At 44.0% G+C, this 14,267-nt stretch overlaps 1 long non-coding RNA gene across 1 annotated transcript; it reads right to left on the bottom strand.

Annotated features, from left to right (window-relative positions):
- Positions 1–4,907: 4,907 nt before the first annotated feature.
- Positions 4,908–14,220, bottom strand: LOC132026065 (uncharacterized). Its single transcript, XR_009406751.1, has 4 exons — positions 14,100–14,220; positions 9,378–9,520; positions 7,611–7,654; positions 4,908–5,200 (listed from the first exon to the last, which is right to left on the bottom strand). It is a non-coding gene; the product is annotated as an uncharacterized LOC132026065 (long non-coding RNA).
- Positions 14,221–14,267: the final 47 nt, after the last annotated feature.

Raw genomic sequence — 14,267 nt, 5'->3', positions numbered from 1 at the left:
GGGGTTCTGTCCAGCTGAGCACAAATTGAAGATACTTGTTCATTCGTGGGCTTGCATCCCTGTTTCCAGGAACAGTTGTTCTAAGGGTAGAAAGTGGAAGACTTCAGAATTTCAGATAATGCCGACTGCTATCCTCTCGGGACTCCTGAGGGTCTTAGCAAAGTCCCACGTGCTACACTTACCCTGAGTTTCAGGTTTCTTTGTTTTTTTTTGGTTTTTGTTTTTTTTTTTTATTACCGAGAGTATTCTGCAGGTTTCCTTAAAATAAATGATCAGCTGCTAGATCCCCATTTACAACTTTGATGACTTTCCAAAATTCATAAACGAATAGAACAATAGTTAGCAATGTCACATTAACTTGTTTAAATCTACTGGAATCTGCCAGTGTTCTCTTATGCTCCCCTCCAAAGGACGCCTGATATTGGAATAAATGATAAGGAAACACTTATTAGAGTAGACCAAAGCCAGTACTGAACCAGGATTCTAGGGGTGCTGTAGAATCTGGCTATTGGGAATGGGGAGAATTGTAGTGGGGACATGCCCCTTCTAGTATGGCCCAGGCCTGGCCAGATCCTTTTGTTAGGTTTTCTTCAGCATGGCTGAAAAAGGCAATACTTTCCCAAGAGAAGTTATTTAATGTGGTATGGGGGAGGGGGGAAGGTGAATCACAGAGAATTAAAAAACCATAACATCATTTATTCAGAAATATTCCTTGAGCATTGAGTATACACCAGAGACACAAACAGTAAACAAAACTTGAGAGAAAACTCCAGTCCCTGCTACCAGCCCCTAAAACTCATAGTTTTTAATACCCTTGCTGATTTAAAGGACCAAAACTGCAAAATATAAGGAGACACATGAAAAAAAAATTTTTTTTTTACAATCACTTGTGCAAAGTAAAGGGACATGAGAAAACACTTGATAAATTTGACCAATGGTCCCCATTCTTGTGGTGGAAATTGTCCTTGGGAAGTTAGACAGTAAACAGGTCATCTGGTGCCAGGAAGACACAGCAGGTGAGGGGAGAAAGAGGGAGAGAGGAAGGGGCGTACCTAGTGGGGGACATCAGGGAATGCCTCTCTGAGAAGGCCTGTGGATCTCATTCTATCCCTCTCTAGTCCCAAAAGTTTGGTTCGACCTTGCAAGCACCTCCTGGTTTTCTAGCCCCACCTCATGGACCCGCCTCATGGAAGCTGGTTTTGCAGACAATATGGCGGCCTCCAGCTGAGGACTGGCACTTCTCCGCCACTGGCCCAGGACTCGCCTCTCCATTCTGCTCTCTGGTCGAGGAGCCTGGATTCGTTTTCTAGGTCTGCTGTAACAAATGACCGCAAACTCACTGTCATGGAGGCCAGAAGTCCAAAATCATGGTGTCAGCAAGGCCACACTTCCCCCAAAGCCTCTCTAGGGAGATCCTCCCCATCTCTTCTGGCTTCCGGTGTCCTCAGGCATTCCTTGCTTGGGGCTGCATCAGTCCAATCTCTGCCTCCACAGAGACACCTTCCCTCTGTGTCGTGTCTCTTGTCTTCTTAAAGGACACCAGTCATGTTCATTAAGGGACCATCCTACTCCAGTATGACGACGGACCTAATCACATCTGCAATCACCCTATTTCCAAATGAGGTCACATTCTGAGATAGTAGGGTTGGGACTTCACCATAGCTTTAAATTTTTTGTTGTTGTTGCTATTTAAGTACAGTTGACACACAATGTTTATTGGTTTTTGTACAACAGAGTGATTCAACAGTTCCATACATTACTCTAGCTCACATAATCAGTGTAGTCACCACCTGCCACCACCCAACGTTATTGCAGTCTTACTGTTTCCCCCATGCTGTACTTCATCTCCCTGACTGATTTATTTTATAACTGGAAGTTTGTACTTTTAATCCCCTTCACCCATGTTGCCCATCCCCCCAACCTGTCCACTGATGGCCACCGGTCTGTTCTCTGTATTTATGAGTCTGTTTCCCTTTTCATTTGTCTGCTCTTTGTTTTGTTTTTTAGTTTCCACATGTAAGTGAAATCATATGATATTTGTCTTTCTCTGAGCAACTAGTTTGGTTAGCATAATACCCTCCAGGTCCAACCACGTTGTTGCAAATAGCAAGATTTCATTCTTTTTTATGGATGAATAGTATTCTAGTGTGTGTGTGTGTGTGTACCACATCTTTATCCATTCATGTATCAACGGACACTTGAGTTGCTTCCAAATCTTGGCTATTATAAATAAAGCTGCAATGAAGAGAAGGGAGCATATATCTTTTCAAATTAATGTATTCATTTTTTCTGGGTAAATAGTAGTGAAATTGTTGGGTCATACGGTATTTCTATTTTTAATTTTTTGAGGACCCTCCATATTGTTTTTCACATGGGGTTGCACCAATGTCCATTTCCACCTACACTTTTTATCCAAATCCTCACCAATACTTGTCATTTTGCGTCTTTTTGATACTAGCCATTCTGACAGGTGTGAGGTGATCTCTCATTGATTAGCATTTCCCTGATGATGAGCATCTTTTCATGTGTCTGTTGGCCATCTGGATGTCTTCTTCAGAAAAATGTCTATATATGTATACTTTTTTATTGAATTATTTGTTTTTTTGTGTGGTGAGTTGGATCAGTTCTTTATATGTATTGAATATTAACCCCTTATCACAGAAATAATTTGCAAATATCTCCTCCCTCGCTCATCAATAGGTTGTCTTTTCATTTTGTTGATGGTTTCCTTTGCCGTGAGAAAACATTTATTTTACTTTGGGATAGCCCTCACAGTTTGTTTTTGCTTTGTTTTCTTTGCCTGAGGGCATATATCCCGAGTATGTTGCTAAGACTGATGTCCAAGAGATTATGTTTGTTTTGGTTTAGGAGCCTCATGTTTTCAGGTCTCCCAACTAGGTCTTCAGTTATTTTGAGTTTGTTGTGTGTGGTGTAAGAAAGCAATCCATTTTCATTCTTGGTCATGGTGGCAGCCCATGTTTCCCAACACCATTTATTTGAAGAGACTCTCTTTTCCCTGAAGTATATTTCTGCCTCCTTTGTCATAAATTAATTGACCATATACTCATGGGTTTATGTCTGGGTTCTCTATCTTGTTCCATTGATCTGTGTCAACGTATGTTTTAGGGAAGACACAATTCAACCCAAAATAGACCAAGAGTCCACACAATTATTCCCCAAACAAGTGACTGGGCCAAGAGTGACTGACATCATGACTGATTGCGCACATACACTGAGAATTTCTTAGTGCCTCCATGCGAGGCCGACTTTACGACAACACTTTAATTGTGTGGAAAGCACAATCTTCTTGCAATATGAGTAACACCCTTCTGTCACAGGAGAATGATTAAGGTCAAACTCTCAGTTTATTACTAAATATACGTAGATTGGTAGTAAACAAGGGAATGTAGAATTTGAAGAAATTAGAGGCATCTGCTTAATTTTCTTAAATGTATAGAGATCATAGGAATAGCTAATATTTCCTGAGTGCTTATTAGATTCCAAGTAGAGCCGATTCTTGAACAACGCGGGGGTTGGGAACACAGACCTTTCACATAGTCGAGAATCCACATGTAACTTTTGACTCCCAAAACTTAACCTACAAGTAGACTACTATTTCAAAGCCTTACCAATGACACTAACAGTTGATTAACACATATTTTATTTTTACTTATTTTTTTTAATTTTTATTTCTTTTTTTTTTTTTTAAAGATTTTATTTATTTATTTGACAGAGAGAGATCACAAGTAGGCAGAGAGGCAGGCAGAGAGAGAGAGAGGAGGAAGCAGGCTCCCCGCTGAGCAGAGAGCCCGATGCGGGACTCAATCCCAGGACCCTGAGATCATGACCTGAGCGGAAGGCAGCGGCTTAACCCACTGAGCCACCCAGGCGCCCCCACATATTTTATATAGGTATTTTATCCTGTATTCTTACAATAAAGCTAGAGAAAAGCAAATGTTAAGAAAATCATTAGAAAGGAGAGTGTGGCAGGGCGCCTGGGTGGCTCAGTGGTTTGGGCTGCTGCCTTCGGCTCGGGTCGTGATCTCAGGGTCCTGGGATCGAGCCCCGCATCGGGCTCTCTTTCCGCAGGAAGCCTGCTTCCCTCTCTCTCTCTGCCTGCCTCTCTGCCTACTTGTGATCTCTGTCTGTCAAATAAATAAATAAAATCTTTAAAAAAAAAAAAAAAGAAAGAAAGGAGAGTGTGGGTGGCTCAGTTAGTTAAGCGTCAGAGTCTGGATTTCAGCTCAGGTCACCATGTCAGGATCATGGGATCGAGCCCCGCCTCCGGTTCCACGCTGAGTATGGAGCATGCTTGGCAGTCTCTCCCTCTCCTCCTGCCCCTTCCCCTCCACGTGCTCTCTCTCTCTCTGGAAAAAAAAAGAGAGAGAGAGAGACACACACACACACACAAGTGTTACTACGGACTGATGGTTGTGTTATACAATAGAACAGTTATTAGTCTTTTCCATCACTTTGCAACATGGAAAAGCTATCAGTAGTCGCAGCGACCACACACTCCACATCAAGAAGGTGGGGGAGGTGAGAAGGATCAGTCACTCTGGGAACATGTAAGAATAAGGACATTCAGCTCAGTCAGAAAGCACAGCCCGCAGTTCACGTGAGAGAGCTCTGTAGGAGACACTAGTCCCTTGCTTTCAACAGGGATGTATTGAGTCACAGTTCAGGTTCACGTGCATCTCATAGCCTTAAGTTAGAGAAAAATACCACGCTATGGTATTCCTATTTTCATTCTTACTAGCAGGGTCCTTCCTTTTTATTCCTCACTTTAATTTTTTTTTTTTTTTTTTTTTGAGTTTTGGAGTCACTGTCACCCCTGGAAAACTTTTGCCTATGGTTGTTTCCATGAATATTGGGCTACCATTCCTGAAAGAATCCTCACAGCTGGTCAAAACGAGGGAAGACAACTAGCATTTATTGGACCCGACTATGTGTTTGGCACCATTGTGATGGTTTTACATAGGCTGTATACTTTAAGTCCCAGTGACGACTCAAGCAGGGGCACTATTCCCGCCCCAGTGTCCACATGAGGAGTCCATGCTGAGAGAGGTGCTGGCGCTGCTGAGTTGTGGCCTGAATGACAGGTGTAAGCCCTCAGCCTCCTGCTTCTCTTCGCTTCTGTGAGCCTGTTGCTGAGCTCTAATGTTAGGAAATTCCTCTCCTGGTGGGGTGTGGTGCTGAACTGCAACAATAACAACAAAATAACAGAAGAGACAATTATGTATTGTAGTCCTGGCATGTATCATGTGTCCTCATTAATCTTACCCCTATAATAGCAGCTCTGCTTAGGTGGTTTATTTCCCAATTTTATTGCTAAGGAGACAGGGCTGGAAGGTAAATCAACACACTGCTTTCTTCACTGAGAAAGTTCCTCTTTAGACAAAGTCTCTGCACTTAGTGATTGATTTCTCATTCTGGTGGAAGCATCGAGTTCCTTGAAGACCTGTCTATGCTGTTTGAAGACCGCGCTTGGAGGCCCGCTGGCTTCGAAAGGTCAGGTAAATCCCTCGGGGTCTCACAGGGAATGAGTGGTAGAGACAGGATTCCAACCCAGGTCAGACCATGCTCTCGCCCAGCACTGAGCTCCCTTTCCCTGGATTCATGGATCGGGGTGACGGCCGCAGCAAACAACCCTGTAAAACATGCTTTGTCTCCCCCATCCCCTGCCGTGATTTAACAGTGAGTATATTACGGCAGAAAAAACAAGGCTTTTCATAAATGATCTGTTAGAATTACAGAAGCATGTATGGGGCGCCTGGGTGGTGCGGTCGGTTGAGCTTCTGACTCTTGGTTTTGGCTCAGGTCATGATCTCGGGGTCCTGGGATCGAGCCTCACATCGGCTCTCTGCTCAGCAGGGAGCCTGCTTCCTCCCTCTCTCTCTGCCTGCCTCACTGCCTACTTGTGATCTCTCTCTCTCTCTCTGTTAATAAAGAAAATCATTAAAAAAAAAAAAAACAAACAGAAATTCACACATATCTTGGATAGACTTGACCATCAGTGGGAGTGAATCAAGAGACCAGACGAATCCGTGTGGGTGGGGAAGAGTAGAACGACCCCTACCTCCCTCGTAGGCACCTGGAAGCAAACTCAGGGAGCCAGCCTGGTTGTCATTTCGCCAGCAGAACCCCCATCCGTTGTACTGGCCCTGTCTGGACTGACCTTGTGCTCACATTGGCAGCAGTGAACCTTTCTCCCAGGACAGGAAGTCAGGGGCCCAGAGCTGGCTGTGTTTATCCAGCACAGACTGTCCTCTGTTGTAAGGCCATTGTGAGTCATCAGGCTTCTCCGGCCTGGATGAAATTTCTCTCAAAACAATTCCCCCTTCAAACTCTGACTTCATATTCATCAAGTGATCTTTTATTATTCCATTTCCCGGGTACCTCACCATCGGAAAAGGGGGTGCTCTGGAGAGGACTTACAGGGATCCTAGTTGAAGCAAGGACATATCCACTACTCTAAGCTAATAAATTAGAATTTGGGTTTATATATAAACTTCTAATGAATGTGGTTCATACAAGTCTGTCTCCTTGAGACAGATGAGCTCTGGGAGTCCTGGCATGACCCAGTTTCTGGACCTCCGAGGCTAAGTCTGGAGCCAAAGTCATGGTGCCCTCACCCTGACGGGGTCTGAGGGGCTGTCAAGCCAGATACATTGCTCCTGAAGCTCTTCCTCCGAGCTTCAACGACAAACACAATGGTTGGCCATATAAATGCCTGGAAACAAGTGAAGGTCAGCAAAGTTTTCAGAAGTCTAAAAAGTGACTCAGATGGCACACAAACCCAGAGATTATAGGAGCCACGTAATTCAGAAAAGTGACAAAAGGAAAGACCAAGCTTTGGAAGAGAATGAAAGTAAAAGCACGTTGTAGGGAAACAGACGGAAAACGCCACGGTGTCCACATGAGGCTCTGTCATGCAGTGATTTGTGGGCCCAGAAAACATCGGGAAGCACTCAGGTGGTCAGTGCAGGGGTCGGGGTAAGGGGGTCAGGGGAGTCACCGGGCTTGAAAGTAGGGACCTGAGGATGACGCCTGGACTGGCAGGTGGGGGGAAGGGTTTGCCATTTCCACTGCTCACTCTTTTTTTTTTTTAGAGATTTTTATTTATTTATTTGACAGAGAGAGATCACAAGTAGGCAGAGAAGCAGGCAGAGAGAGGGGGGGTGGGAAGCAGGCTCCCTGCTGAGCAGAGAGCCCGATGCGGGGCTCGATCCCAGGACTCTAAGATCATGACCTGAGCCGAAGGCAGAGGCTTAACCCACTGAGCCACCCAGGCGCCCCATCCACTGCTCACTCTTAAAGAGGAAAGAAAATGAGCTAAAACAAGCCACTGGAAACATCTGTATTTATGGAACTATGGCACGGCTTTACGTTTCTCTCATCTTCTGGTGTCTAAAGCTTCTCAGAACACTAAGAATTGAAAATGCGAGTGGTTAGGAAGACCTCCCTGCTTGAAATAAGTCTTCATTCTGAAACCGTGGGGTGTTCCCGCACAAGCCGCATCCAAAGAGCTCCTGTGTGTGGACTGCGAGCTGCCCTAAGAGAGCCCAACAGAGGCTAGGGGTGGGGAGGGAAGGGGTGTGAAGGCTCACCTGAGGTTGGGAGCCACAGTTTGGATCTCTTCTTCTCCAGGAGGCTGACAATATGCAGGTTTGACAGCAAAAATAGCAAAGGAAAGAAACGATTCTAGTTAAGTACCATTAGCAAAGCCACTGGTAACTGTCATTGAATAATCTATGGAGATTTCTTGTACATAATAAATGGTTTCCAAATCAGTTGGAGTCATACCCAGCTCTGCCGAGGTTGGTTTTCATGCATCACTTTGTCCTTTCACGGTTCTGCCCCATGACTCTCCCCGAGCCTTGCAGTATCAGTGGGACTGTATTTGACGCTTTGAAATCTTCATGATCTTTATTTTTAACTTTTTTTAGATTTCACTTATTTATTTTAGAAATAGAATGAGTGCACGCTTGGGAGGAGGGACAGAGAGAGAGAGACAGAGAAACTCACGCAGATTCCCTGCAGAGTGTGGAGCCCCATGCAGGGCTTGATCTCACGACCCTGAGATCATGACCTGAGCTGAAATCCAGAGTCAGTCACTCAACCAACCAAGCCACCTAGGCGCCCCCTTTATGATCTTTAGTCTTTATTTTTATTTTGGGTGGGGGGGGGGATAAATTTTCAAGATCTTTACACTGAGACTCCTATCTTCTTTAATCTTTGAACACTAACTCAAAAAGGCAGGAATTCTTCTATGATGGCTCTGCTGTGTCCCTCCTCCCTCTTCTTTTTCGAAGTTAAAGTTTCCACTGTAGTCCCTGTTGAGGAGCAAGCTCCCCAGCCTTATTGACTAAGTATCTGTCAAGTGTCTGTTTTCCAAAACTGCCCCATTGGTGAGGCAACATATGATTGTCCAATTGGGATTAAGAGATCGCCGGAGTGCTGTGTCAATAGTGCAGAGAGTGTAAAAACCTCCTAAGCACACAAAACCATAAATGCTGTGGGAGCAATGTGCAGCAAGGGGGTGTTTAGTTATTCATACTTTAATCAGAACACTGGATTATATTTAATACCTGGAATTTGCCAAGTGTGTTAAACTTTCATGTCCACAATCTGTGGCCAACAAAATGAAGGGTAGCTTTCTAACTTCAAAATTAGACCCTTTAAAGGGTGACTCAGTGGCTCAGTCGGTGAGGCATCCAACTCTTGATCTCAGCCCAGATCTTCATCTCAGGGTCATGAGTTCATGTCCTGCACTGGGCTCCATACTGGGCAGAGCCATCATAGAAGAATTCCTGCCTTTTTGAGTATGGAGTATTAAAAAAAATAGTAAAATAAAATTAGGCCCTTTAAATAAGAGAATGTAGAATCATACAAACAAAAGAAATCTGGGATTATAGAGCCATCATTCAAAAACATAAAAGTGGCAGGCCTTCCTTAAAAGTGTATTTTGTCCAACTGGTAAGAAATGAGTCTGTGACCCAACCCATTCTTTTGAATACATGGCTTGACCCAAACCGAAAGGTGAAGGTAGAATATTCCTATGACTGACTAGGACACTGAGTGTTCATTACAATTGCCAATAAGATATTTAAGAAAGAGTTGTAGCACTCTTTGATTTCAAAGGAAGGTTTAGGGGTGCCTGGGTGGCTCAGTCAGTTGAGCATCCGACTACTGATTTCGGCTCAGGTCATGATCTCAGAGTCTTGGGATCGAGCCTCCCACTGGACTCTGAGCTCAGCAGAGTCTGCTTGGGATTCTTTCTGTTCCTCTGCCCCATCCCCTGCTTGCACACACACAAGTGCTCACTCTCTCTCTCAAATAAATAAATATTTTTTAAAAAAAGAAAAGAGGGGCACCTGGGTGGCTCAGTGGGTGCCTTCGGCTCAGGTCATGATCTCAGGGTCCTGGGATCGAGTCCCGCATCAGGCTCTCTGCTCAGCGGGGAGCCTGCTTCCTCCTCTCTCTCTGTCTGCCTCTCTGCCTGCTTGTGATCTCTTGTCTGTCAAATAAATAAATAAAATCTTTAAAAAAATAAATAAAAGGGGTTTTATAAGAAATATTTTAAACAAAAGTTAATTTTCGTTTCATTATGTTGTCCTCAGTGAGTTCCTAAAGGACACAGATACTGGTTTTATCAAACTCTGTAGCCCCAGTGCCTTGAGTAACGGCCAGCCTCCTGAAAACATTCAATAAATATTTGAAGGATGGACAAAGTACTGAATGAATGATAGGGAACTGAAACAAAACTATACAGAAAACTATAAACAAAACTATACAGAAAAATACGACCTGAGAGTTCCAATTTAGAATCTCAACAATGACATTTTGATTTTATTAAAGTTCTATATTGTTTTCTTTACTAAACAGGAATTCTGTGTCCCACTAATAAATAATTCACTTCTAAACCCTATAGGTCTTCTACACTTAAACTTATTTTCAGGAGAGGAATGTTCTAGGATATGCTGAATTTTATCCTGGACATCCCATTGCTGGCTTTCCCCCTAGGCATTCTAGTGAACACTTTGTTTTGATTTTCAGAGACACTTCACCATGAAAAATGGATACTGTGCCACCTACACCCTTCTCTAATCAAATCCAACAAATCTACCTGAAGTTTATTAAAAAACCATATAGAGGACACAAGAAGGAGTAAAGATCAGAAAAAGGCAAAAGGGTTGGGGCGCCTGGGTAGCTCTGTCCTCAAGCGTCTGCCTTTGGCTCAGGTCATGATTCCAGTATCCTGGGATTTGCCCAGTGTTGGGCTCCCTGCTCCGCCTCTCCATCTGCCCCTCCCCCAGTTCATGTACATGCATGTTCTCTCTCTCTCCCCAATAAATAAATCTTTAAACACACACACACACATACACACACACACACACACGCGCGCACAGATTTTAAGAAGTAACATTGGGAGAGGACGTGAACAACAAGGAAAGGCAGAGATGGAAATAATTTTAAAGAAGAGATTCATTGTGCTATGGTGTTCACGATAAATACCATAAACGTTCAGAGGGAAAGAAAGAAACTACATGGCTTTTTGGGTATCATTCATGTAAAACATTCTTTCAAGTGCATAAAGACTACAGAAATAGGGACATCTGGTGGGCTCGGGTGACTCTTGAACCGTAGATTTGATTTAATGTTTATATATATTTTTAAAAGAGAATAGATAAAATCCACCCCAAAGTATCCATGGAAAATCATTTGACAATGACAAATGTCATTGACAATGACATTTCCCCATCTGTAAAATGAGCCTAAATATCTCCAGGCTCCCTTTTAGTCAAATACTGCATATTTTGCTTTGAATGGTAAAATCATACATATACACTAGTTCACTAAACAATTATCTTAGCACTAATTTTTATGTTGGCATCATGCCATCTCTGGAAGCATAGCGGGGAAGAAGAAAAATAAGACCCTTCCCTCATCAAGCTAATTGTCAATTGGGAAAGTCAAGGGTGGGGCACTGCTTCTAGCCAATAATCTCTATAAGAATAATGAAAATGTAGCTGTTGAGACAAAAGATTGCCTCTCTTAGAGACAGACAAGCTCCCTTTGTTGTTTTGTTGTTAAAGTAGGAAGGTTCCCTGCCCCCACCAATTTCTTTGAAAAACAAACAAGATCTAAATCACAGCACTTCAATGAGATGCTAAGATCTGTGAAATCACATAGTTGTCTGCTCCCAGGATGCTGGCTGGCATGGTCCTGAAATAGTGCCTCTTAAATAAAACATTCCAAATGGAAGCATGAGGGTCCCCACTAGACAGGATCATGCTGTAGGCTTTTTACCAGAACCAAAACTGTAATAGCAACAACAACAACAACAACAAAACCCCGAGAACCTACTGGCCATATAGGTAAAAAGGGAATGATGTTCTGAGCTGGGCACACACTTCGCTTTAATCTCTGCAAGAGCCCACCAAGGGAAGTGTGTAAGTCACATTCTCCCTTCTTCTCAGAGTAGAGAACAGGTTCAGAAAGGGAAGTAATTCAGTTAAAGTCAGGTTGCCAGAAAGTAGGGAAAAGAATTAAAATTAAAGTTCTTCTGACTCCAAATGACCATATTCTTTTCATGATACATGCTTTCTCTGGTAAGGGAAAGCTTTGAGGCCAGGTTTACCAAGGCGCATTCTGGGGAACACCAATGAGGCCAGATAATCCAAGAGCATAAATGGAGTCCACCGTCAAGTATCTTTGGGAACTACCAAGCATATTAAAGGCTGGGAGGTATTACATAAAAGAAGCATTTGATTTTATTTAATCAGTTTTTCTCAAACTCATTTAACTGCCAAACCTAGATTTTCCCCCCATTTAATAGTTATTAACATCTCTTGGAACTAACAAATAGTTTACCATATGCTTAAATGACTGAAAAAGAGGAAAAAGTGTTGAATGAGAGCTTTAAAGTGAAAATTCACTTTTTGAATGGAATTTAAATAAACTACTAGCAGTTCTGAGGGTCGCATTAAAAAAATGTGAGATGTAGTTCGTTCTCAAGGTGATGGGGGAGGTGGAGGGGATGGAGGGAGTCAGAGGCAAAGAGGGAAACAGACATAGGACCATACATTTAGCATATTTCAGGGCAAGTTCCTAGTAAAGAATGAGGGCTCAAGTTGAAGGGAAGATTTGGGGGAGAAAAGAGGCTTGAGCTAGACCTGAGGGATAGTGAGATTTAGAAAAGGGGAGAGTCTGGGAGACAGTGAAAGGCAGAAGTATGTTTGGAGGATAGTTGTTGCGGGATTGTAGCGTGCAACGGTCAAGGAAGAATTCTTGAGACATTTTGGGCACAAAAGCTGTTTTTATTATAGTGCGAGGACAGGACCTGTGGGCAAAAAGACCTGCATTGTGATTGTGAAGAGTGACTGATCGCACACAGTTTCCCATCCGATGGAAGAGAAGGGGACATTAGGGCTCCAGGAAATTGAGTCTATAGGTTCCTGGAGGTCTATTATTAAGATTGTGTTTCCCTTGTAAATCATTAAGACCTTACAAACTATAGAGGAGTTTCAAGTCTTATAGGACAGTGATCTTTATCAGTTGGCCATTTGTTTTTCCTTTGTTCTTGGGCAGTTACTAGTGCCTGAGGAATACCATATATATCAGATATGTATATAGTATATCCCACCTTATATTATGTATATCTCACCTTATATTATATATATCCCACCTTAAGTTGGGGAGGGGTCATGGGGTGTCAGCTAGGGTTTTGCCCTCCGTTTGCCTTTTGCTCCCTCATCACAGTTAAGAAAGGATCCTCAGAACTACAGGGGGAAATAAAATAGGACAGGTAGGGTTGGTCCAGATTATAGATAACCATACAGAAACCATTCTGCTGATAATGATGAAAGGAAAGATTAAAATCTGATTTGGAAAGCTGATTAATTAATCTGTATCAGTGTGGGGAGAGAGACTTGAATTTTACAACTGGCAGCCCCTTAGACAAAAGTTAACAGAACTCTAACGAACAAATCAGTCAATTCTCTAATCCAGTCCCTCTTGCTCTAAAGATAATGGAAGGCCAGAGAGGTCACTTGATTTTCCTAATGTCACACAGCTTCAGGAGCAGGATACCAGAGTTAAGAACTCAAGAAGTTCAATACGCAGGGATTGAGCACAAAATGGTGCCAAAGAAAGTTAAATGTACGATGGGGAGCAAGGGCACGACACAAATCAGCACATTTGCCAGAGGGATTTCGGTTTGAAAAGGTCTATTTAAAATAATTAAGACAAACCACCAAAACCCCTTTGAACTCCAGGTTAGCGCAACACCTTTGCAAACAAATACGTTGTTATGTTTAGAGGTTGCTGTCAACAAAGAAACACAAATTACAGGAAAAAAGAAATTACATTTTTAAAAGGGAGCGTATCTCAAAAAACACATGGGAGAGGGTAACAGAAAAGGACAAGCTTTCCTGATAACAGAAGCGGCTGCCACAATCTTCCCTCCACCTCACGTTATAATCCTTTTATTTGGTATTTACTATCAGGGACATAGTGGACATCTCCGTGCTTGAAACGCGTTCGGTGCTGGGACTAGCTTCAAAGATACCAACAACAAATTAAAGAAATTCCGCAGTGAAACCCTCAGCGACCAAAACGGCAACTAATTTGGGGTAAAAAGAGGAAAAAGATTAGGCTAGGCGGTGTGACACCTGTGGCCACGGGTATTTAAAAGGGTTTCCCCAGACTGCCACCTTGGGCACGAAGAGTCCGAGCACAAGGAACGAAAACCACCGAGGGTAGACGCGCCCGCCAAGGCAGCAGAGGCCAGCCAGGCGCAGCCAGCTATATACGCTAGGGATAGACGCTAACGTGGCGGCCCCTCTCCCGCCACAGAGAAACCCTAGCCCCGCCCGCGGATCCCGGAGGCCCCGGCCAGAGATTACCACTCCCGACTCCACGCGCGTACGCGTGCCAGGCCGCCGCAGCGGGGTGGCGCGCAAGGCATCGCGGGACTTGTAGTTTCCTCCCGCACTCCCCCTCCTCCCGCCCCCAGCAGCTCTCTGGAGGCGGGGAGATCCTGCTCCATGTAAATGATCCGCGGTGCCAGGCGGGCTTCCCCTCCCTCCCCCTACCTTCTCCTGCGAGAGTTTGAAAATTCCCGCGGAGCCGGCGCCTAGGCCGGAACACTCGCGAGAACTCAGGTCTCCGCGCCGCGATCCCCTTTCCGGCTGCTGCCCTCCCTCCGCGCCCTCCCTCGGCGCCCCGCCCCTCGGCGCCCCGCCCCACCCCGCCCCACCCCT

The sequence above is a fragment of the Mustela nigripes genome, chromosome 10 (assembly GCF_022355385.1).
Source record: "Mustela nigripes isolate SB6536 chromosome 10, MUSNIG.SB6536, whole genome shotgun sequence".
In the NCBI taxonomy this organism is placed as follows: Eukaryota; Metazoa; Chordata; class Mammalia; order Carnivora; family Mustelidae; genus Mustela; species Mustela nigripes.
Note: the sequence above shows the minus strand (reverse complement) of the source record. Positions and strands in the feature narration are given on the sequence as shown.